At 42.2% G+C, this 25,251-nt stretch overlaps 1 protein-coding gene across 3 annotated transcripts in view; it reads right to left on the bottom strand.

The window, feature by feature from the left end:
• PIP4K2A (phosphatidylinositol-5-phosphate 4-kinase type 2 alpha) overlaps window positions 1–25,251 on the bottom strand; it is a 166,947-nt gene that overhangs the window by 92,049 nt on the left and 49,647 nt on the right. Inside the window, exon 1 of one of the 3 annotated variants that reach the window (XM_070601560.1) lies at window positions 24,101–24,237. The exons of the other annotated variants lie outside the window; for them this stretch is intronic. The gene's annotated coding sequence lies outside the window, so the exon portion shown is untranslated. Of the gene's footprint in view, window positions 1–24,100; window positions 24,238–25,251 lie in introns of those variants that run through there. 3 annotated transcript variants of the gene reach the window in all.

Below are 25,251 nucleotides of genomic sequence, written 5' to 3'. Positions count from 1 at the left end.
GAACACTAAAATTCAGAGTCCTGATGGTGTTTATGATATATTGTGATGTTATAAAGATTGTTTCAAACGCCCTTCTTTGTAGCCATTCAGAATATACTACATGTGCTACTTAGATATTAAAGTACAGAATTACTAAACGATTGTTAAAAATATAACTGGAAAGACTTGATCTTTATAACACATGAAATAGAGATTTGGCAATGAAAACTCTTCTACCTTCCCAATGCGAGTCCACTGAGTCAGCAGTTTCTAGAACTGTTGTATTTGCTCACTTTACAGAAATGACCCTACTGTTCTGTTTTTAGACTGAGCAAATGGATGATTATCAGCAAAATATTAACATGAGCCACAGAGGATAACAAAAAACTCGAAAACAACAACAAAAAACTCTTATTCTCCAAGTTTTGGTTTCGGGAACGACAACACCCACCTCAAGCTCAGAAAGGATGTGCAAATTTGAGGTCTGACTCATCATCTATCAATTACTGCATTGTACCTGGGTGCTGAGTCCTCTCACCTTTGTCAGCCATCCCAATGAAAGCCAGCAGACTCAGGCAAAATTTGACACATCAGTCCTCTTATTCTTTTTACAAGAGTAAATACTAACGAATAGGAAGATGGAAAGAGGGGTGAGGGAGGCTGGCAGGAACTAAGATGACAATTTCTCACAGCTCAGGAGCCAAGTGGTGTACGCTGCCCAGAAAGCAGCATGGTGAGACCACAGTACACCACCACACCAAATGAGGTGTACTTGCACTTGGTGTTGACAGTCAATAAAAAGTTTCTTTGCTTTAGTAATAATTCCTCTTCCAGGGGCTGGCCCTGGAGCCGAGTGGGTGAATTCACATGCTCTGCTTCAGTGGCCCGGGGTTCACAGGTTCGGATCCTGCACACGGACCTAGCACCACTCATTAAGCCATGCTGTGGTGGCGTCCCACATAGAAGAACTAGAATGACTTGCAACTAGGATATATAACTACGTACTGGGGATTTGGGGAGGGGAAAAAAAAAAAGAGGAAGACTGGCAACAGATGTTAGCTCAGGGCCAATCTTCCTCACCAAACAAAAAGAACCTGTTTAAAAATAAATAATTCCTCTTCCAAATATTTTTTTAAAAAATAACCTTTTTGTAAATAATGATAATAGTTTGCAACTCAAAGAATAAGAACCTATGAGTTCATGCTAAGATAGCTAGACAGAGAAGAGGAAACTATTCCTTACAGTAGAATTCCAACTAATAAATGTAGAAGGAAAGATGGAAATCAAAAAATCACCAATTGGCAAATACTATAGTAATAACTGTTTCAGGCAGGAATCATTAATAGATGCAAAAGTATGGTGAGAAACAGGATATTTACATAGTCTCCAAGGATCTCCCCATAAAATACTTACTAAGAACAAAGGGAAAAAATAGTAACCTTACAATGGAGAAAGCTGATACCACTATAACCAAGAGATGGAATAAATCAACATCACGTGTCTTCTGACTTGATGGACTGAGATGGACATGGCACCAACATTCTGGGTGTTCTGATGAAAAAGGCATAATCTGAATCCAATCATTAGGAAACAAACCCTAACTGAGAGCCATGCTACAAAATAACTAGTCAGCATTCTTCACGAAAAGTATAAAAGATCCAGAGAGACATGTGAAGACTCAGAAACCGGTCCAGATTGGAGACTAAGGAGACATGATAGTCAAATGCAACATACAATCCTGGACCAGAAAGGAAACAAAGATGGGACAACGGTGCAAATGTGAATGAGATCTATAGACGACACGATAATATTGTATCAGTGTTAATATTCTGATCTTCATTAGCTGTACTCATTAACACCTGGATGAAGGGTGTATGGGAATTCTTTGCATTGATTTTTGCAATATTTTTATACATCAAATTATTTCAAAATGAAAACTAAAAAAAGACAATTAAAATCGTGTTTTTAGTCCATTCCCCATTGTTTCTCTCCCTAATAATCTCTACCCCACTTGCTGAAGCTCACAACTTGGTCTCACCTCAATTTGCAATTCTTATGTCACATATGCATCTTACATAATCGTAAGTGGAATATTCCTTTCATGCCTCATCGGGATAAGAGTATCATCTGTTCTATTCCATGAGTAAGAAGCATTTTCCTCAGGTAAGATTTACACTTACATCCCAGGCAAGCTCAGTGTTGAATGAATAAATGATTCCTTAAGGCGTACTTTTTTTTTTTTTTTTAAAGATTTTATTTTTTCCTTTTTCTCCCCAAAGCCCCCCGGTACATAGTTGTGTATTCTTCGTTGTGGGTTCTTCTAGTTGTGGCATGTGGGACGCTGCCTCAGCGTGGTCTGATGAGCAGTGCCATGTCCGCGCCCAGGATTCGAACTAACGAAACACTGGGCCGCCTGCAGCGGAGCGCGCGAACTTAACCACTCGGCCACGGGGCCAGCCCCCTTAAGGCGTACTTTTTAAAAATAAAAATTATGGGAAAAAAGACAAGGGGAATAGGACATAAAACCTTCTTGACTCTGTTACATTATCAAGTTTTGTGAATAATACCCAGTCAAGGAAAAAAAAATAAGCTTTACTTTTGGAAAGCAGTTGAGTTTTATTTTTCTGTTTCATATTCTTGAGTTTCCTTTTTGTACAGCACCTTTCATCCTCAACATTCATCCTTTCTAAAAGTTAACAACAACAACAACAACAAGGCTAACATTTATTTAGGGCCTTACTCTGTGTCTGGCATCTGCTAACTGTTTTACAGTCTTTCTCATGGAATCATCTCAACAACCCTGTGAAACGGACAGGACTGTTATACCCCCCATCCCCTTACAGATAAGGAACTGGGGCTAAGAGTGGTTAAGTGGCTGACTCAAGGTCACAACGACCTCTACACAGTGCCTCTGATTCTGTTCACCTGGTCAGTGCAACTCCTGAACCTGGGCTCCCAGCCATGGCACTCAAATGGCTCTTATCTTATACACACATCAATAAATGAAAAGGACATAAACTGTAAAAAGCAAAAAAAATCCAGTTCAATCACTTAAAGTAACTGGAGGAAAACTGCTTAAGGGGCAGACGGCAACTAAATAAAACACACACAAAGCCTCTATGTAAAATACCTTATCCACTTTTTTTAAGTGTACACAACTTTCTGTTCTTTTTGTTATACCCAGTCACTTACAGTAAAAATTCCTCATGAAAAAATCACAGCTTTGCCTCATCTGCCAGTAAAGAAGGGAAAGAATAATGCTATCCTCATCATTGAGCATAAGTTGGGGCTCTGGATGCTTCTCGAAGCCTGGGGCAAAGTGTGCAGGGAGAAGGAGCAAGGTGGTGGGTGAGGGGAGAGGGACACGGGTGAGAACCCCAGGAAGGAAGGGGTCAGAGACACGGCGGGTGCTCATTCCTTCTCAACTGGGCTGTCATTCCTTGACACCACACCCAAAAGCTGTTCATAATTTTATGCCCTAAAAACACTTCATAAAACTCTTAACTGAGGAAGTGAGCCAACACACACTAAACACATTACTGGAGTTTTGTTTTCTCAAAGCCTTGCCCCAGGATGGGGACAATTGAGCATAAGGAAGTGAGAGCATGCAGAAAAAGGAGTGTCAGTCTTTTCAAGGCATCTCTGATGCAGGTTTGGAGCATGGATTTCGAGCCATGTGCCTGCAGTTGCTGGGTCCTACAACAGAGTCTGGCACTTGGTGAGCCCACCTTACGTCACTGTCGTCAATAGCCCCGGAGTGCTGCTCCAGAGTAGACCCTTAGGAAATCTTTGCTGATTTTCACTTAAAACAAAAGGTGGTTAAACCAAAATATGACATTTGACTTAGAGCCATGATGACCCCAAACCTAAAGTGAGAAGCTGCAGCTGACAATCCACAGCAGCTGAGAGTCCGCGCAACCCTGAGCACCTGTAAAAAGTCCGTCCACAAATGACAGCCCAGACCGAAGAGCTCAGCCAAAGAGGATGGGGAGAAGCAGGCTTGAGCAAAAGAGGATGTCGTTCCAGAAGTGGCACTGCCTGTTTTCCTTCATTACCATTAGCAAATCTACGACACCTATGCATAACACCTTTCCACCAGAAACTGTAACGTTTTTCCCTGGTGTACCACCTTCCTCTCAGATAGCACTTCTTGTTTACTGCTCGCGTTCATTTCCCTAGTGCCTGCAGACCTGGGGAACATTCAGACCTTGCTGACAGTGCTGTTCAAACAGCTTTAGAACTCTATTCCTTTTTTCTTTAGCTCTTCGCAGCAGCATCATATTCTGCATACATCACTGCTAACCTGTTTGGCAGTTACTCGCTTGTTTATTATAATTAAATAGCATCTTTAAAAAGTCCGAATTTAGAAAACTAATTAAGAGGTGGTGGTCCACATTATAAAAGGACATTGCTTTAAAGAAGGATGCACTGAGGTATTCTTTTCTGAGGCCCAATTCTCTCTCTGGTCTCTGTCTCTCAACGCAGCAGAGTGCAAAGTTTTTTACGAAGCATAGATTTTTTAAACTGTGGAGAAACCATTTAGGAAGGAGCACACGTAGCTACCACAGAAAGCAAAAATCATCTCTAATATTACCAGATACTTATGGACCTTACTAAGCTGAAGAGTGTTTCCCTTAACTGTCAAGTTTCATTGCTCTCTTCCAAAAGCAACCTCTAAACCTGGTGGTGTGTGACCCCCGGAAAATTTCCAATTTGTGTAAAATCCAGGCCTTCCAATAGGAGATAATTACTGCTCTTTAATTGAGATTTTAAAGATGTAATCTATGTATTCATATGTTTTAGAGATATATGAAGTGAAGGGAGACTAAGTTGAGGGGGTTTACAAAACCAAGCGATGGAAACAGACATATGTAAGATGACTGAAAAGTGCCAGCAGCTTTGGGAGGAGGGAGGGACGAACAAGTGGGGCACACCGGATTTTCAGGGCAGTGGAAATACTCAGTACGATACCATAACCGTGGATACGTATCAGTATACACTTGTCAAAGCCCAGAGCATGTACAACACAGGCTGAACCCAATGTAAACTATGAACTCTCAGGGATAATGATGTGTCAATGCTGGGCCACCAATTTTAACAAATGTACCACCTGGTGCAGGATGCTGACGGTGGGGGAGGCTGGCGGGGAGGGGGTATATGGGAACTCTCAGTGCTTTTCCTTCAATTTTGTTCTGAACCTAAAGCTTCTCTAAAAAATAAAGTCCATGAATTAAAAAAAAAAAGAAAAGTGCTGGCAGCACGAAATGGAATCCATGAAACAGCATCGAGAAGGCAGAGACTGCTATTCACTGAGTTTGAGGGGATGGAGGAGCCAGACCTTGAAGGAGGGAGAGCACTCGGGTTTGGATAAGTCATTAACACGGGAAACGACAGAGAGGGACTTCGAGGGACTCAACGGACAGGACTTGAAGTGCCAGGTGAGAAGGCTGGTTTCTGTTCTGCGGCAGGGAGGAGTCATGGACGGTTTTGAGCCAGGGGGTTAGAAGATAAGGACCGGCTAAGGATTTAGCTCCTTACTTCCTGGAATGGAATTTGGAGCAAGGATGAAGCCTGGAGGCAGGAATCACAGTGCGGGCCTGGGGTGACAATGGGCAGGGGCACAGGATGTGGTGGTTGGGACACTGAAGGGGAGGTGGGGAGGGGCTGAGAATGCTTAAGAGGCTTTGAGCCCTTGAGACAGAACAGTGAAGCCATTACCCAAAATAGGAAATACAGAAAGAGAAGTACATTTAGGGTATGTAGAAGATGAATTATTTTGGTTGTGCACAGATTATTCATGCGGAGATGTCTGACATGCAGTTGCAAATGTGGGCTGAGGCCAAAAATATTTAGAAGTCATCGGCAAAGAGATATTTAGTAAAGCTTCAGGAGGAGCTGCAGCTATAGGAATGGATAATGTCACAAAGGCATTCATTCAGAGTGAAAAAGAAAACGGCCAGAATCTTCAGGAAGAGGACTCAGCAAAGGAGTCTGAAGAGGAGCGATGGGAGATGAAGAACCAGAAAGGAACAGGCAATGCTCCCTCCTGGCCACACTGGGGGAAGTACAGACACCCACCTCTATGATCATGAATAATCTGGTATGCCCCCTCCCCCTTCACTGCAGGGCAGCAACACTGTTAAGCAAAAACTACTGTTACTTTGTGAAAGTTTACAGTCTAGCACAGGGAGTACAGACATGTACTTTACACGTGAAGTACAGATTTCCAAAATACAAGTTGGGGGTCTAAGTATGTGGTAGATTGCATATTAATCAGCCCCAGTGAATCACGTCTCCCTGTAGCCACACCCTTAGGTAGCCCTCTCCCACAGGGACTCTGCTCTTGGCCATGAGGTTTGTTTTGGCCAGTGGGACATCAGCAGATGAGACCATAAGCAGAAGCCTGACAAGTGCCCGTGCCCTGGGCTTGTCCTCTGCAATGCTGAGATGCTGCAGCTGTAACAGCCCCAGGTGACCAGACCTGCAAGCAGGGCTTTGGGGGGCCATCCAGCTCCAGTGGATTCCCCAGGCGACTGCAGCCACAGGAGTGAAACCAGAAGAACCGCCCAGCTGAGCCTAGCTTGAAATACAGAATCCTGAGCAAATAGAGTTGTTTTAAGCCACTAGCTTTTGGGGTGACTTACTGTAGAGTAATAAATAACTGTGATAGAACATTTTAAAGGTGGGGACCAAGCACATCTACGTAGGGAGACAAGGAAGAACAAACATGGAAGGAGTTTAAGGTTCAGAATGGAAGGTTATATCTATATCTATCTATCCCACAGAAGGTTGAAAATGGGCCCATAACTGGAATCCTGGATTGGTCCCCTGGCATTAAGCACCTTTTCCAATTGGTTCTTTTTAAACTCTTATATTTTCACCTGTCAATTCTTCCCATAATAATCTACAAATATAGATTCTAGAATTGAAGAGCAGAAAGGGCCTAGAGATGACCAACAAATGAGGAAATTAAAACCAAAGAAGTGACTCATTCCTAACGCACACAACTAATTATTTTTAGTGTCAAAACCAGAATCGGAGCTGCTACCGCTCAGCCCGATGTGCTGCGGGCTCTACAAACCTGCCCAGTCATAACCACACACTCTGCATATTTGAGCCTTTCTGGATTCTATTCACAGATTGGCTGTCCTCAAGTCTTTCTCATGCCCCAGTACACACAGGACATGTGGTCCCTTCTTTGTGCACTCAGCCTCAACTGTTGGATGGCATCACCGAGGTGGTGCTCAGAGAAGCAACACTGAGCACGGCAAGGAGCATGAAGTGCACTGGCGAAAAGGTCACAGTTACCATGACAGAACTCAGGCCATTGTCACCTAAGCAACCTCAGGAACAAAGAGCGTGCTGCCATAACATCCCACAACACGTTTATTAAACACAGCCTTGGGGCACATCAAGTCTCAGGATGTACAGTACTTGTTTACCAGAAGGGTCTCACAAGAACACTTTGAAACAGACATTTCTGATTCACAGGATGATTCGAATGAATAGTCTGAAAATAAGTGCGAAGACAGTTCTGCAATGGATCTATAAATGAACACCAACTCTGGAAAATTTGCCCTTTGGAGATCCTGCACTCTGCAACTTAGTTGGCTTGTTCCCCCATCACCCCTCTTCCTGAAAGGTCCCCTGGGACCAAGGCCTACCATGGAATTTGCACTAATGATCCCAGAAGGGCTCCACAAGGGTTGTATTTTAGATAATAATCTGCACTTTGAAGCAGGTTTCATCTTCCTGGTTGACTGTACTTGCTCAGAACAAATATAATTAAAATAAAAGGCATTAGATTTTGATTTTTAAAATACTCCTACATGACATGAACTTAGGGGTAGGGACATTAAAAGCACATCATATTAAATGAACTCCATTCATCTCTACCACACTGTCCCTTTTCTCTGAATAATCTCTTTATATCTCCCTATTAAGTTTCTATATGGCCACACTCTTTGGTTAATTTGACAGAAACTTACAGCATCTCTCAATAACGCCTCTCCTCCCCTCCCCGCAGAATCAATTTTCCTGACTTCCTGTCTTCAATTATCCTTAAAGGATGTCTTAAAGTATTCCATACTTAAATTAAGTATGAAATCCAGCACAACTCCTCACGTTCCTCCTTCCCTCTTCGTTTTTCCTACTTTCTCTTGATCCCAACTAAACATTTTTCAAAATAAACATTTTAAGTAGAAGTTGACTATTACTATTCCCCTAGTGAACAGGGATCAATTTTTAAAAGGCAGCGGAAAAAACTCACTTTTCTATTGTTATTCTATGTTCAATCACAAGAAATTCTCTGACATGCTTTTTTGGCTTTTGTTTTAAAAGAATTATGTGAGACCTTGAAGTTGAAGGAAGGAGAAAGTCTAAAAATCAGGGTGGCTGGGGATATTTATTACAGTTTTCTTCAAAGATTAAAAGTATTGTACCCAAGTAAGAATCTTTCTTGTAACTATCCACATTTTTTAATCTTCACCGATCTCCAGCACTTGTTTAAAAATAAATAAAAGTATGTTTGTTAACACCACCCTGAGGGTGTGCTGTGACTAACAGGGTAGTTAAGCTGGAAGGTATATTCTCAAGGCCATAAACAGAAGCACCAGCCTTTACCTTCAACCCGTGGCAGCAAAATCAAATTAGTTTGATTATACTGATAGGAAAAACAATTACCGTCATGCACGGCATAATAATGTTTCAGTCGATGACAGATGGCATATACGATGGTAGTCCCCTAAGATCAGCACCATACAGCTTAGCTGTGTAGGCGGCTATGCCACCTAGGTTTGTATAAGTGCACTCTATGATGTTCGCCCAATGAAATTGCTTAACCCTAACCCCAAGCTAACCCTAACCCCGTCATTAAGCGAAGCATGACTGTTACTCATGGTCAAGAAAGAGGGCAAAAAGAATCCTCAATACAGGGCACCCACCAAATCAAAGACATCAGAGAACAAGTATGAAGCATGTAAATTAGGCAATAAAAGGCAAACATAGATAATCCAACCGGAGCCAAAAGAGAATACCAGGAGCACGTTTAGGTAGTTGTTAATCTTTACCATGAAAGTCAGCAAAAAGTGCTCAGAGAAACCACAGCCTAAAACAGCCCCCACGGCTCCCCTGTGGACTCTACTTAAGAGAAATCAAAGGAAATTTAAAAAGAATTTACATTTTAATTAATTTAGAGACACAAAATAAATGCATTTCTTTTAATTTCTCCATTCAAGAGTCAAGATTAAGAGCTTTTTGAGAAGACAAAAAGTATGTCTATCCCCAACTTTTATCAGGTCCAAATTGACTTGGACCTGAGCAGAAAAAAAGTGGATAATATACCCAGGAATACAAACTGATAAAAACACAGAGCGTGCACCATCACAGAAGGATACTCTACTCTAAAATTTCTTTAAAATTAGACCACAATTTTTCACAACACAAAATGCCTCTAATTTTCCTGATTAAAATTAACACCTGAAGGGACGATTTGCCACAGCTAATAAAAAGAAGGAGCTATAGCTTAAAACTGAACATCTTTTTTAGCGATCTCTTCCCTTCAATAAGCATAAAAGGATTTTTATGAACACCAACAAAGCTAAAAAGGTGCATGTAATTCACAGAAGCGGGAACAATTAGTTACGTAATGTCCCCCTCTGCACAAATTCACAGTGCCTTCTTCAGAACACGCCAATCACGTGAAGGAAATTACTATGCTGAATTTCATCCAACTTCCAGTCGTATTTCAATTTTCAAACTTAATTAAAACTGGCAGTTTTACTGAGAAGAATCGCATTTCAATCAAATGGGTGTGTCTTTTTTTTTTTTTTAAGAAAAAGTAAAAGAAAAATCAGGATGTCCCAAGCAAAGGATTAACAGAGCTTTGATTAGAATTGAAAGCCACGAGTTAAACAGGTGTTCTGAATTACCACTTTTATTAAAACACAATCCTTTACATGAAGCTCACTGGATTTTTTATTAGTTCTAGAATATTGAAAGAAAATGTTTGTTTGGCTTAACATAATAGGGACTCATAAATCACGGAAGAATGAGGATGGTATTACATCCGGGAAATTCACTCCTTCAGCATCCCCCTTGGGAGCACCAGGTATTTTAGTACCAAAAGAAATCTTGGCAACGACCAAGATCTTTTTCTATAGACAGACAAGCACCTCCAGTTATGGGGCACAGTGAAATGAGAAATGAGATTCATACCCTAGAAGTGTCACCTTTTTTACCAACACAAGGTCTTTTTCATGGGAATGACGCAGTACATGAAAGCATTTAAGGGGCCGCAGAATTGGCTGGAAGGAAGCAGCTGTGGCAGGAAGACAGGATGGTGGAGAGCCACTGCCCCACAAAGGGCTCAGGGAGTGGATTATGCTGATGCTGTGTAATAAGGCAGCCCTCCCAGTGACCTGGGCACCGCCTTGGGGATTTGCCTGCCCTCTTCATGGAGTTGTGCTGAAAGAGACAATTACGGGCACATCCTAATATTCAGGCTTCTTGCTAGATCCAATTATTTACCTTCTTTCTCATCCTGTGGGAAAATGGAATCTAGACTCCAATGATTGACACTAAGTTGCTTAAACATGGCTCAGTTTTATATTCCCTAATGCAACATGGAAATAAGTGCACAGCTGAGATAGCGGGGAAGCAGTTGTAGTTAGATGCAAGAGAACACTATTTAATATTCTATATAAACATACAGCAAGGATGTGGAGCCTAATGAGATCTAGGGGAAAATTATCAAGGAAAAAAACAATAAACAGTTCCACAAACCAAGAGAAAGATTTGGAAAAATATACATAATTTTATTCCCATTCCACTTTGCAAAAATATTTTAATGCCTCTATCTTACAGATAGACATCTGTATAGCTACCAGGCCTTATCAACAGACAAATGGCAATATACGCTTGTGGAACAGCAGTGTTTTTAAATTTATCATCATAAATCCTATTATAAGGTTATTATTCTCAATGACAAATGATGCTGCAGACAGAAACAGCAGTTTTAGATTTGGATGGTACTCCACAGACCATCTAATCTAACCGTCTCATTTTATAAATGAAGAGACTGAGGCCAAAGGCTGTTCATGGAAAAGCTGGGCAAAATCCCTGGACTCCAAATGCCCAGCCAGAGGCCTCTGCTTTTGCCCACAGCCCATGTGAAATGGTCCTGAGCTTATGCTCTCTGCCACTACAAACACTGTCTCCGAAAATGGATCCTTGGTAGATCACATTAAGGCGCTGACTTTGACATAAGAGGTGAATTTTTGTTCTCTGCAAGAGACCTCATATTTACTCACTTAATGCATATTTGACTCTCTCTTTTGAGTGCTCAGCTCACCACTCACACCCCTCCCCACACCCACCTGGTTACCACCAGGAGTAAGGATTTGATACACTGTGACCCTATTTCCTGGCTGTCAGAATTCCCTACTCCCACCATAATGGCCCTATCCAAGGCTGACCCCAGCCCCAAAGCAAGTGCAATAAGTCTTCTTCCCAGGGTTGGACTTGGGACCTGCACACAGTGGCCTCTGCCCACAGTCGAATGATGAGATATAAAGCATGGAGGCTGTCAGCATCCTCCACGATTTGGCCTGGAGGAGGCAGAGGGGCTGATGGAAGCAGAGATGAGAGTCAGAGGTCCTGGCAGCATCTTCAGGCCTGGTTCCCACCATGCTGCAGGCTTTGGCCTCCAGAATGCACTTAGTATCCTGGAGACAAAGCCCTCTTTTTGCTCAGCTAGACTTGGGTATAATATTTAATTATATAATTAATGCAGGTAAAACATTTTTAATTTCATGATCAACTTCCCTGAGAAAATCGAGGATCCAGGCAGTGCACAATAACACATCAACAAAGAGGACCACCTCTGAACACCAACTTCCCAGCAGACATAAGGAAGAAACAACTTCTCTGTTTTCTGCAGGGTGGCTCTTTGGTCCTGAAGGACCCACCCCTAGGGAGGTGACGTCCCTCTCCATGAAGACAGTGCTTGTCCCCCAAATGCGGCTGGAGAAAACGCCAAGAGGAGAGGCAGAAGGGAGGGGAAGATTAAGATTTGCTTGGACTTCTGTTTATATTCTTACTTTAAAAAAGAATTCAGATCGTCTTCCATCTCACACAAAAGAACTTACACCAGTGCAAACAACTCATATTTTGCTTGCCTTTTGCTTCTAGTTATCTTGTACTCCTCTAATAGGTGGCGGTTTTAAGGATTTTAAGTCCCACACATATTTTTCTTACCAACAGCCTGGAGCTCTGAGAGACAGAAAGCAGACTCGTTTGGATGGCAGAAAATCAAGACCACCCTTACTTCTGCCGAGAATAATTGTTTGGAATGCCATCTGTTTATCAGAGAGTAAAAGCTACAGTATATACACCGAGTTTCTAACTTACGAGGGACAGTTTTTCTTCCCCTTTTGAACCCAAGCAGGGGTTGGCACCTAGGTGGTCCTCCTGGGATCCCCAGAGAGATGCATGCTCTCTTTACACTCACCTGCTGAGTATGAGAATTAAGACTGATCCAAAAAAGAAAGACGAAGATTATCTAATTAGATCATTCTCGAGTTAAGTCGGCTGATATATTCTTTTCTTTAATCACTGCCTTCTATGTATGTAGACTGTGTAGAACTCCCACTCTTCTTACAGAAAAGAATCAGCAGGAAAGAAAAAAAACCCAGGATGAAAGCTGACTAGCCTAGAAACTCGGCTGACCCACGGATGTTTTCTCTCCCTAAAATAAACAATATTGTTTACTTAAACTACAAAGTTTTTTCAAACAAGGATTGAGACCCACTTTCTAAAAAGAGGCCTTATTGCTCTCTGGCAAAAGCAGACTAGGAAACCCATGGCCTCATAACTCCTGTGACCATTACTGTCCTCACCGTTCCTGGGCTGGAAGAAGCCTGTGAAGAATGTGTCTATGTGCCCACAGGCCACTGTCTGTAGCACAGCTCAGGGACGGAGAATCACATCCTGTCTTTCCAGATAATTTGCTATCTAAATACTGTGTGTATGTGTGTGTTTTCCTGCTTTGTCTTAAAGTAGTGTGTCACTATTTTGTGAAATTTGGGATAGAGGCAGAGACGGGGGCGGGGTGGGGGGGACACAGATAAGAAAATGAAACGAGTTAAGAGATAAACATGCATTCCTGGGATTTGACTTTTAAGCCCCATCTGAGACCCAATCATTTAGAAAACACTGACCATGATTCAGTGTGCCTTCACTTCTACGGAAAGAACAAAGTGACTGGTATAATGGCCGACAGGGAATGCTTCTTCCCACAACCTGTCATCTCATCTTTGTTCCCAGGAACAAGGGAATTGCCCCTGAAAGGTCACAGAGGACTCTGGGCACATTGGGTCCACTGATGAAGCTGGCACACTAAGCCACAGCAAATGGCCCAATGAAGATACACTACTGACAACAAGGCTATGCCACGATTTATGAAACAAAATCCCCAGTGAGTCACAGCAGAATTCAGCTTTAGCCCTGGAAGCAGAGGGCTGAGATCAACAAAACAACGTGTGAAAAAAAAGAAGAATTATGTTCCAAGAAAAGCACTGAGAAGATAAAAATATCAAGGAGAACATCTCAGCCATATCTTCATATCCTTATCTCAAAATGCTGCTGAATCCTTTCCTGTATCTACCCATCCTTCAAGGCTGATCCAATTGGATCTCTTTCTTCCTCAAAGCCGTCCTGGGATATTCCACCTCTGACTCATTTTCCTTCCAGTCTCTGGCCTCTGGAGGACATTTAACAGACCAGTCAGTGTGTTTATACATAGCGTTTTCTCTCTCTTTTTCTGCAAAGGTTGTATCTTAAAATATAATAAGTCAAAAAAAAAATCAGGTACCAAATAATGAGTGATATTATGTATAGAAAATATTCAGACAACAAAAAAACTAGCACTTGTTTAAAAAGAGGGGGACATCGGTGTAATACAGTCACTCTGTTAATACTCTGTTAGCTGACATTAAATGACCCTCAGGTCATTACTGTATCAAAGAAGAGGAAAGTAATGGAAAGGAAATTTCTTCCATGGAACAGCTTCTTTGCATTATTCCTCTTATTCAAATTTTTATGAATACCTTTGAAAATCTTTAACCACTTGTTCCAGACAATGAACGTCCCACCTCTTCTAAGTATTTTCCTTCAGAATGAAAAACACTCATTAATATTTGACTCTTTCCTGTCACTTCATACATCTCTCTGATTTTATGGGCGGGACCCTCAAACACTTGATCTTTTTTTATGCAGTCTATCTCCAGGAAGAACAGAAAACTGATTAACCACAAGCAAAGATAAAAAAAATTCCCTTGCTCTTGTGGTCTGAAACAGGCGCATTTTCTTCACATGTTTCAAGGCAACGAATAGAATTGAATGTAACTATTTAAAACACACTCCAAGCCTAAGGAGCAAGAAGTTGCTTTGCGAGACCACAAAGTCTCTGAGAGATCAATTTAGCCAATAAAGGCTAGAGACTAGAAACGTTCCAGAAATAAGAAAGCAGAGATATTTGTGATCACCAGGACATAGCGCAAAGATATTTGCTTGGGGGCAGCAAGCACCTATCAATCTTACCTTCAAGAATTTATCCTCTGACTTCCCTCAAAATCTCATTTTTACAAGTCAGAGAGCCCTGATAAAAAATAATTCACTAATACTGGTATTGTAATATTTTCATTCATGGTTCTAACTGGAGTTTAAGTTTTATCATTCAATTTTTCACAATAAAAATTTCACCAGAAATTCTTGCAGATGTAAGATTGGGCGTGCATTTGTTTAATGGATTCTCTGGAAGGCTTTGCCAAATTCTAAACATTCCATCATGCATTTATTCACCAGTTATCAAGCAACTGATGAATAATTTAACATTTTCCCGTATTCCACTGACTATCAGATGGGTCTATAATGTCTCTAAGTTTCTTCGTCTTTTGACCACAATTTTTCTATTCAAAAAAGGAAGTTTCTTCATTAAGTTCACATTTTTAAAATTTTAACTTGGCTATCAAATGAATCATCTTCCACATAAAAAGGGCAGAGTGACTGGAATCACTGTTGAATTTGAGAGAGGACCCTGAGCCAAAATACATGTGGAATTGCCATTTCTTTTCTATGTAAGAGCCATGTTGTGTCTGGCACAGGGCAACATGTCTGGTCACAGCATTATAAACACACTCCCTGTCCTCCAGGAGAGAGCAAAGTCACTGGAGAGTTGACACGGCCCACACAAGGAAGCAAGCAGTTTGAGAGCATGGGGAATGGAACATAAAGAATGTACACAGGGCTCACATGTACTCTGAACACACTGACCTGCCCCCCTCCACAGAGTGAGCATGCACATAAGCAGTAACATCAGGAACAGGGTCCATGGCTACATAATGAATGGACTCACTCGGTGGGAGGAATGAAACATGACCGCAGCAGAGCCCTGGTGAGGGGCACGGTGCATGAAGGAAGGCCGGCCCTGGGCAAAATGCTTAAGCAGATTCATTCTCCAGCAAACCACCACCAGCCTTCTCTGCATTTTTCTCAAGACCTTGCACACCACCCTCCCCTCTCACGCAGTCACAAAAGGTCCCCTGTTCCTGCTGCAGGAGACCCTCAGGAACACCCATCGTCTCACCGTTTATACATTATCTGTTCTTGTTCACCCTCCGACCCCCATAGTCCCCAACCTCCTTGGGGACAGATGCTACTTTTCACCCCAGAACCCACCCATGGGATTTGGCTCAATAAACCTTTATTCAACTGAACTAACGTGCCACCAAACCATGCCCCAAACTTCTCCCCCACCAAAACTGTTCTGTTCTGTACCCCAATCCATCGGGGTCTTCTCAGGTGACAGCTGATCTGACCAGCCATGGGAGGAATGTACTAGTGGGCATAAATGTTTTGCCGTCAGGTCACTAACTCTTTCTTAGCCTCAGTTTTCTCAACTATAAAATGGAAATAGGAACACTGCCCTCCATCCTTCACCGTGAAATATCAGGGTACACTACAATAGCACTGCAGAAATGTGAGGTCATATTTTAGCTAGATTTTGTTAGTAACATGGATTTCTTCTGGTCTCAAAAGTATAGTCTCTCATTTACGTATCACTCATGGCATGTCAAGATAGTAATATAACAGAAATAAATTCATTCTTTATTTTAAATTAGCTTTTCCAGGCACAGTCTAGCCGTCAGTAGAAATGGACACATGAACCAATCTCTGTAGTTTTTAAAAGTAGTTTATTCTAAAAAATAAAAATATTCCCCGTAAACTCAATGAAGAGCTTCTTCTTTTTGGGAATACACTGATTTTACTTGAATTTTCTTTCCTATCTATTACTGGCTATTGCTGCTCTAGCCGCCTGCGACAAGTTACAGATGTCTGGGCTCGCCTTCTCCTGCAGCATCCTCTCTCAGGGCTCCCTCTTCCGCCCCATGGCTCCTTATCTCATCTAGATGTGATGGCTCCCTGAGTTGTGACTCAGCTCGTATCCTCCCTCTGAGCTCCAGACTTCTACAGCCAACGGCTTCCTCCACATCTCCCCTCAGATGGCTCAAAAGCACTCAGTACCCAGTTAATTATGCCAGAAACCAAGGAATTTTATTCTGGACACTTCTTTCATCTTACTCCCCACACCCAATCACTCTGAGTCGTGGAGAGTCTGTCTCTCTAATTATGGGTCCAGACCTCTGTTTCTCTCCCTTTTTGCTGCCACCACCGTAATCCAAGTCTCTCCCACTTCGTACCTGGCCTGTCTACCACACGGCTTATCTCTGGCCTCCTGGCTTTGGCTCCCTCCCTCTTCCAAGCCACTCCCCAAAATGCTGGGATCATTTAAAGACACTCATCTGCTGTCGCTCCCATACTCAAATGATGGCTTCCAACTACTTTTAGGAGAAATCCTTCTAGTGACCTCAAAGCCCTGCCTGATCTGATTGTACCCAATTCTGCAGCCTCATCACCTCTCACTCCTTCACACTGGCCTTCTGTCTCCTTCCAATAAGCCTCAGGCCTCACCTGTGCTTCCTGGGCCTGGAATTCTCTGACCCACCCCACTTCCTGCCTCACCTGGCACACCGAACCCCACCTTCAGCCCCCTGCTTAAATGCATCTTCCTTGAGAGGCCTTCCAGCACCCCATCCCCCCTCCAGTTTAGATTAAGTCCCTTATTTTTTATTCTAAGCATCATGTACATGTCTTTCCAGCCTCATCACGACTGTCATTATTGCTACTTGTGTGTTGTGTTTAATGCTTTTCTCCTCTTGACAGCAAACCCCCTGAGAGCAGACCAGGCCTGCTGGTTAGTGCTACCCCAGGAGTCAGCTCAGCCAGGAGCAGTGCAGTGCAGACTCATTCCCAATTCCTGCCTTCTTGCGCGCCTTCCTCTACTGCTCAGGCTCGGGGGCTAAACACGACATTTCTCAAACTTCCTTGCCAGTAGCCATCAGGATATAAAATTGCACTTCCCAACCCCTGCCTCAACCTAGAGCCGCTTCTTCAGCATTTGCAAAGATTGTTCGAGCCACTATTAATACCCACTAATACACTTAATCCCTTATTATCTAAATCAGCTTCAGTAGATTCTGTTTTCCATCTCTGAACCCTGATTCATGCAGTGCTCAGTACGGGCTGAAAAAGCACTGAATATTCATGAACGAATTCATAAACTACACACATGACAATTTTTAACTATCCACTTTAGCAACTGTCTTACAGATCACCGAATTGCGACGTTTTGTGGGGTGACTCTCTGCAATGTCTTCAGAGTGATCAACACTTTGGTTCTATTTCACGTAATAACTAAAATCAAAAAGTTTAAATAGCTATGATAAAAGACGCCAAGCATATTATTTCATGAGTTGAAGGTTACGTTTGTTTTTAAAATAGTCAAATGTGTATGAAAACTAAAAAATCAACAAAGTCTATCGCTGTGATAAATTCAGTCTTATAACTCAGGTTATATTTAATGCATACAGCACAGGGAAATGGAAAATATTTGTTCAATGAGCAATATACAAATAATTCTCAACTGAAAATGCTGCTCCTTGTTTTACTTCAAGACTGCTTTAAAATGTTTATGAGAAAGCGGCATCCCAGGGGGCATGAATCATCCTGTGTGTAAGTTAAGTTCAGGGCCACTCCAAGGACAACTCTGAGAAGGAAAGGACCATTTTAAAGAACAGACAAGGAAGAACGTACAGAAAAGGAGGCAAGTCCTCCCCCCTGCCTCAGATATGGGTGGCGTGGGAGATAAGGAAATGAAGTGAAGCAGAATATGTTCTGCAAATAAAGCCACTTCCTCTCTCCCCGCCCAGTTGAGGGATCCCTTAAGACTCTGGGCCACGCTGATGAGAACAGTTTACTCTCAAACTTCTAAATCTTTTTGTCTTCTCTGCACAGGCCAGTGTCACTGAGGAAGTGAACTGTTAGCATCAACAGGCGAATAGGTTCCATCCACCCATCTTCATCCTTCTCTTAACGACTCAGTTTAGCAGATCCACACTCTGCATGCTGGCAGCGTGTGAGACAAATGGAAAAGAGGAAGACAGTTGCTGCCCATAAGCAGCTTCGAACTTGCTGGTTCAACCGCCGCACAGAGCAGGGGACACCTCTCCAGGTGGCCTGAAGAGTTAAGATGGTGCTCTGGGAGTTCCGTGACTGCTCTGCTGCTCTGCTGCTCTGAAAGCTGGTGGAGACGCTGGAAAAGGTCTGCAACCCGAATAACTGACAGTCTGTAGCTCAGTATTAACACCGAGACCGAACAGCTGTAGCCGCTGAAGGAACTGTCCATTCTGTAAATGGTGTGGCTTTTGGTGAGTACAGCAATATCCCTGCTTGCTACACAGCAGAGATGTAATAATGTGGACGACAGGACCCCTGCCACCTCCAGCTAGGAGCTCTGGAAGGGGAAATGACTTTCTGCTGGGTACAGATGCCCAAGGCCTTCATATTTCCAGTTTAATTTTGGAAAACAGATGTTTCTGTAAATTTTTCGAGAAAATTTAATCTCATAATTATTTCCAGAAACGCTATGAAAACGTTCCTGAAGGATGAATTACTTTATTTCCTCGAGGTCGGTCGGTCGGTCATTCAGGACTAACTGAACTTCCCCCTAGGAGAAAAGTTAACTACTAAGGAAATGGAAAACATGGCTCTCACTTTCCAAGAATTTATCATGTGAGGAGAAAAAATATTGTAGAAAAATAGGTACTTACAGTAGACAAATGATTCAAATCACAAAGTATCAAAAATTACAAATTAGAGAATCCTATTAACAGCTCCACCTGTGAAAGGTGTTCTTAACATGGGCTAAGATTTCAGAATTGAAAACAAGGTGGTGGGAGGGAAGGTGGTTAAGTGGACTGAACAGTACCAGTTTAGTTGTCTCTGGAAGGAAGCAAAGTCTTCAAAGAAAGGTAAATTTAAAAAAAAATGCGAAGGTGGTCATCCATGTAATTCCCAACAAAGGATCTGGTCCTATTGCTGGTTGGGGTCAAGTTCTCCTAAATGTTCGCAGCAACACCATCCCACAGACAGCAGACTGATCTGGCTATGTCATCCCAGGCAAGCCAGACTCCCTGAGCCCTCTGCCTCTGAAGCAGGGATTCTAATGCATCTGGCTACAACACAAGGTACCAGATGAGATATGTGAGTGCTCTCAAAACCGTGAAGGTTATGCCTGTGACATTTCAAATTAAAGAATACCAAAGTGGAAGGCTGTTGCAAAAGCAGGCCATGGCTTCGCCCGAGGAGAATGCAGGAGAAAGAAATGAGTGGACTAAGGAAAGAGTGCTTCCTGAGAGGGAGGAGAGCAAATTCGGGCAGGAGGGTCTGGGAGGGTGGTGCTGTACACAAGAGAAGCTGATGGAAGTCATGGAGAACCACCAGGTGGAAAATAATGATTTGACCCAACAGCAAGGGGGCAGAGCTCTGTAGTTTGTTTTGTTTTGTTCTTGTTTGTTTGGGTTTTTTTGGTGAGGAAGATTGGCCCTGAGCTAACATCTGTTGCCAATCTTCCTCTTTTTTTGCTTGAGGAAGATTCGCCCTGAGCTAACATCTGTGCCAATCTCCCGATATCTTATATGTGGGTCGCCACCACAGCACGGCTTGATGAGCGGTGTAGGTCCGTGCCCAGGAACGGAAACCAACCTGCTGAAGCAGAGCATGCTGAACTTAACCACTAGGCCATGAGGCTGGCCCCCCTGTAGTTTTTTTAAGGAAAGATGAGTTCTTAAACCAATGCAATAGGCAATGTGGAAATAACTTGACCATATGCATTAGAGAGTGGGTATTGCTTTCTTTCACTCAATAAAGACTGTGCTGAGAGACGCTAGCAAGTAGCTTGTTAGGAAGATCTCTTAAGCAGTGTCTGGAAACAAGTCCCCCCATGCTGGACACAGTGATTATAACTTAGACTACACCTGCTGTCTGCCATCACCGCTCCTGTGTCTGCAGACACAGACAGTATCTTCTGGGCTGGAGCCCTTTGCAGGAGTTGAAGGCCTTTGTGACCACTGTCTCGACTTTCAGAACTGTGGTAATTCATGTTCTGCCTTTGCAGAAGCCCGATGCCCCATGTTTCAAATGCTGTCTCTCTTGATTTAGCCAGTTCACAGCTGGGCGGTCTTTTTTGTTTTGAAAATACAGCTAAGTCTAAAGAACAGAGGCAACCACATATCATTTTGATGTATTTCTTTCTAGGCTTTTGGGTTCTAAGTAGTTTGCAGATGGCTGAGCTCATACAGTAAACCATTCTGTAGCCTAGTTTTTTTCATTTAAAAATTCTTCAAAATATTTTAATAAGCTCAGTAACTATTGATTGAAATGTAAACATGACTAAATGACTAGAAATCATTCCAACATGCGTCTTACCACAATTCACCTTTTCTTTTTTTAATAGTGTTGAACTACTCCCTGGTATTTTGCCACATCCATGATTTGTTCAGGTCGAGAGTTTAGTTTCTCAGTTCCTTTCTCAGGCTGAAGGCTGGGTCTACTGTGTAGGGTCACATTGTTCCAGTGGAGACTCACAAAGGGCTGGAATAGACACCACCAATTCTGACAACACTAGCATCACTGCCATCAGTCTCACTAGCATCTTGGGAGAGTCAAACCAAGAATTCCACCTCCTTAAGGGTCAGGTTCACATCCATCTGCTCCAGGAAGCCTTAATGCCCCAATCACTCCAGCTCTCACTATGTCCTTCTCTCAACTCCTACAGCACATTTAATGACATTATTAAGTAATCATTCGTTAATTATTTAATGCTATGTTACTTTTGTTCTCTTGGAATAGTTCTGTCTCTCTGTGACGGCCACCTGTTCTTACTGCTCAGCATCTGTTCACTTCCTTCTGGTGACAGTGTCCTGTGTTCTTACCAGCCCCACCAGCCCTTCTCTGACTTTCAGCCCAACTCCAGAGGTCGAACATGTGAACTGCACCCAGAAACAAGCACTTTCCTTATGTCCAGTCCCTGCACGTGGCGACTGCATCAGGGACAGACACATGACCCAATGTGCACAGTGACAGTCAGCCCCAAGACTCTTATTCATTAGAGGAAGAGACTTTCCTGCTGGACTCAATGATGTAAAATGTAGGGCTGGGGCTATTGAGGCTTCTTGCTACCACAAGGGTGAAGATAAAGCAAACACAAAGAAAGTGGAGTTGAGATAAAAAGAATGAACCGGGCAGTGGAAAATTCTGTGAGCCTCCGGCAACTGGATTTTTGTACACATGGGTCAGTTAGCTCCTTTCTTGATTAAACGAGCTTGAGTTATTTTCTCTTACTTGCCAAATCAATTAAAAACAAGTCCTAAATCATTCGCCAATTAGATTTTAAACTCGCTGAGCTTAAGCGTCCTCTGGTTCCCAACTGTATCAAGGACAGTGTTCAATGTTTAATGTACACCTTGGGTCCGGGGCCATGTTTTATTTCGCTCTGTTCTGTCCCAAAACCTAATACAGTGATGGACACATCAAACATCCATTACTTCTCAGAAATCAGCCCTCCAGGTGGAATAAAACCCTCTCATAAGCATCAACCCCATCACGGCTGCTGGTGGAGACAACACTGTTGGCAGTGCAGTTTCCTGCCCTCTTCATGTCCCTCCAGATGTCCAGGAACAGTAGCTGGGAATAATCCCAAATGACTCAGGGCAATGCGTGATTTTTAGGAACACAGCACCAATCTTGTGTCCATACCTCCAAATTTCAAGGAACTAATATTTGCCTTTTCAGCAACTTCTTAAATTTTATTTTTTACTTTCACTGGTCTACAACAATTCCTCTAAGAGCAATATCAGATTTTTTTCTTCACCTGAAGGATCTCCAAAAAAGAAAATGCCTTTAATTTCCATACTCTGAAGCAAAGAAAATGACCCATGTTGTTGAAAGAAAGAATATTTTGCCCAAAAAGCTCCGCAAAAAACTAATTTCGATTCTACACTAGTAATCATTGTGTCTTTATTCCTTTTATTTTTTAATTGTGGTAAGAACACTTAACATAAGATCTACTCTCAACAAATTTTTAAGTGTACAGTACAGTCCTGTTAACTACAGGCACAATGTTGTACAAGAGATCTCTAGAACTTAATCATCTTGCTCTTTGTTCTTAATATAAATGTCTTTTAAAAGAATCTGCCCACCAAAGAAAACGAGGACCTGATGACACAACTTGAATTTTGGAAAAGTGTTCTCTATCTCATGGGACTCTCTGAAAAGCAAGAAGTACATACAGCTGGCCTGTCTACCTGAAAAGCTTAAAAGCCCAGGCACGGGATGAGAGAGAGTAGATGGGAATATTGTTATTAATACTATGGTTTTTAAATGGGTGCAACCATGCTAAATTTGGGATCCAGTATCTTGTCTTTTTTTTTTTTGATGGATATAAACTAGCGCTACTGCGAAATCATTTTCAAATGGAATCTACCTATTTTTTGGGCTATAAACCCTCCTGAGGTCACCACGACAGAAATACGTGGCGCCAGAAGTACAAACAGGAAAAGAAACGTGTAATTTTTTCCAAGCAATCAGCTATGAATAAAACGCAAAAATACTTTACTCACCCCAGAGGGAAATTGTTTTCTATAAACTTCTTTAGTTGATCTTTTCAGAATTAGACTTTCAAGGGTTTGCTCTGCTTTGAATATGTGGCAACAAAATGTTATGCCACAACATAAATCATTTTAGAAAAACATTGCCAATTAGAAAATGTAACAGTTATAAAAAAAGACTCAAAGTGTTGCATGTGACATAAACTGCAAGGAAAGAGATTTATTCCTGGAAAGAATTGCAACACTTTGCAACATAATACCATCTTCAACACTTGAACCACACGCATTGGTGGAGAAATTGACCATGACATGAATGTTTTATACACTCACAAGAATTTAGGAACTTTTAAAAAATACATGTTAAACTGATGCAAATATATTAAAAAGAAAAACAAGAAGGATAACAGGTTTAAGCTACCAAAATACACTGACACAGTGAAAATAACTCAAATTCAAGAACCACAATAAGGAGTCGGCCTGGTGGCACAGTGGTTAAGTTTGCGTGCTCTGCTTCGGCGGCCTGGGGTTTGCGGGTTCAGGTCCTGGGCGTGGACCTACACACTGATCATCAGGCCATTCTGTGGCCGCATCCCATACACAAAGTAGAGGAAGATTGGCACGGATGCTAGCTCAGGGACAATCTTCCTCAAGCAAAAAGAGGAAGGTTGGCAACAGATGTTAGATAGAAACAATCTTCCCACACACAGAAAACAAAACAAAAAACGAAAAACCACAATTAGAAGAAATTCCATACCTTTTTGTTTGGGGGAAAAAAACAAATAAATTAGAAGCTTCTTTGACTAGATTTTTACCAAATCTCCTCTCTCTTCAACTCCCTGGGGTTATATAGTTGCTATGTAGCAAAAGACTCCACAGGAATGGGAATGAAGACATCTTCCTTTTTAATTAACCCTAAGTTGCTATCCCAAACCCACTAATACGCTAGGCATTTTACATATACCATCTCAAAAAGTCTGCAGAACAACTCCATTAGCTGTGAAGTTTTATCTCTATTTTAAAGAAGAGAAAACTGAGTTCAGAAAAGTTAAGTCACTCACCGAACATCACAAGGTCATACTTAACCCCACAACAAAACGCATAGCTTTTTAGGTCCTTCTGATAAAGACTCCATAATGCCCCTAAGCAGATCTCCAGGCTCCCTGAGGCTGCCTGGGGCAGCTCAGCACTGTGGAATGTGCACCGACCAGAATCCAGGAGACCTGTAGTCGGCCCTGGCTCCCCACTGGCCAGACAAACCACCACCCTTCTGGCCTCAGCTCAGGAGGAAGTTGGACCGGCTGGGTCCTGGTTCCTGGTTCTAATAGTTGAATTCGATTTGAAAAATCTAGTTTAACCAGGCTTCAAGGATTTTCTTTTTCTTTTCCTAAGCATATACTACCCAATATCCTCATAATAAATGATTCACTTTCCATGAGGACTAACTGGACAAAAGGTCTTCGCTGAACAGCCATAAAGGAGAGATCTCTTGGGGATCTCTTTCTAGAGGCTGTTTTCAGGGTGATAAGACTGTGGTAGAGTTGGTTATCTTCAGTGTAGCTTCAACGTCACCAGGCCCATGAAGCTTGCCCTGCCAGCCCACACACCTCCCACCCACAGTACTCTCAGTCCCTCCCAGCTGCAAGGCACAGACACTGTGTCCTTAAGGCACCACACAAGCTTTAATTGAATAGAAAGTTTAATTTAATAGAAAGTTGTTTCTACAACTTTCTGCCCTGCTAGATGTCAGCTCCTCGAGGGCATGAACACCATCTCACGCACCCCGTCCTTACTACAATGCCAAGCACATAACCAATGTTCCATCAGCGTTTACTTGAATATTGAATTTTCTGTTTTTTTAAAGGCTGATGATCTATGTGCTTTATGACCCACAGGATCCCATGAAACAGACCAAGTGCAGGCCTGTCTCCTTTTGCACAAAAGATCTGTTCCTGAAAGGTAAGGAGACGTATAAACTGATCCACCTTGCTAATAATTTCCAAGAACTTTAATTTCAAAGGTAGCATTTTCTTACATTTTTCTTCAATAATCTGTACGTTCTCCATCTCCTGACAACAATAAATACTTACATCCACCAGAGAGCCTCTGTAACTCAAGAAAATTTGCAGGATGTTTTTAAAGCAAAGAAATGTGTCATGGAACCTGGACACCACCTCAGTTAATCTACATTGTTAAAGACTTGAGTCTTTTA

Source organism: Equus przewalskii, chromosome 30 (assembly GCF_037783145.1).
Source record: "Equus przewalskii isolate Varuska chromosome 30, EquPr2, whole genome shotgun sequence".
Classification (NCBI taxonomy): Eukaryota; Metazoa; Chordata; class Mammalia; order Perissodactyla; family Equidae; genus Equus; species Equus przewalskii.
Note: the sequence above shows the minus strand (reverse complement) of the source record. Positions and strands in the feature narration are given on the sequence as shown.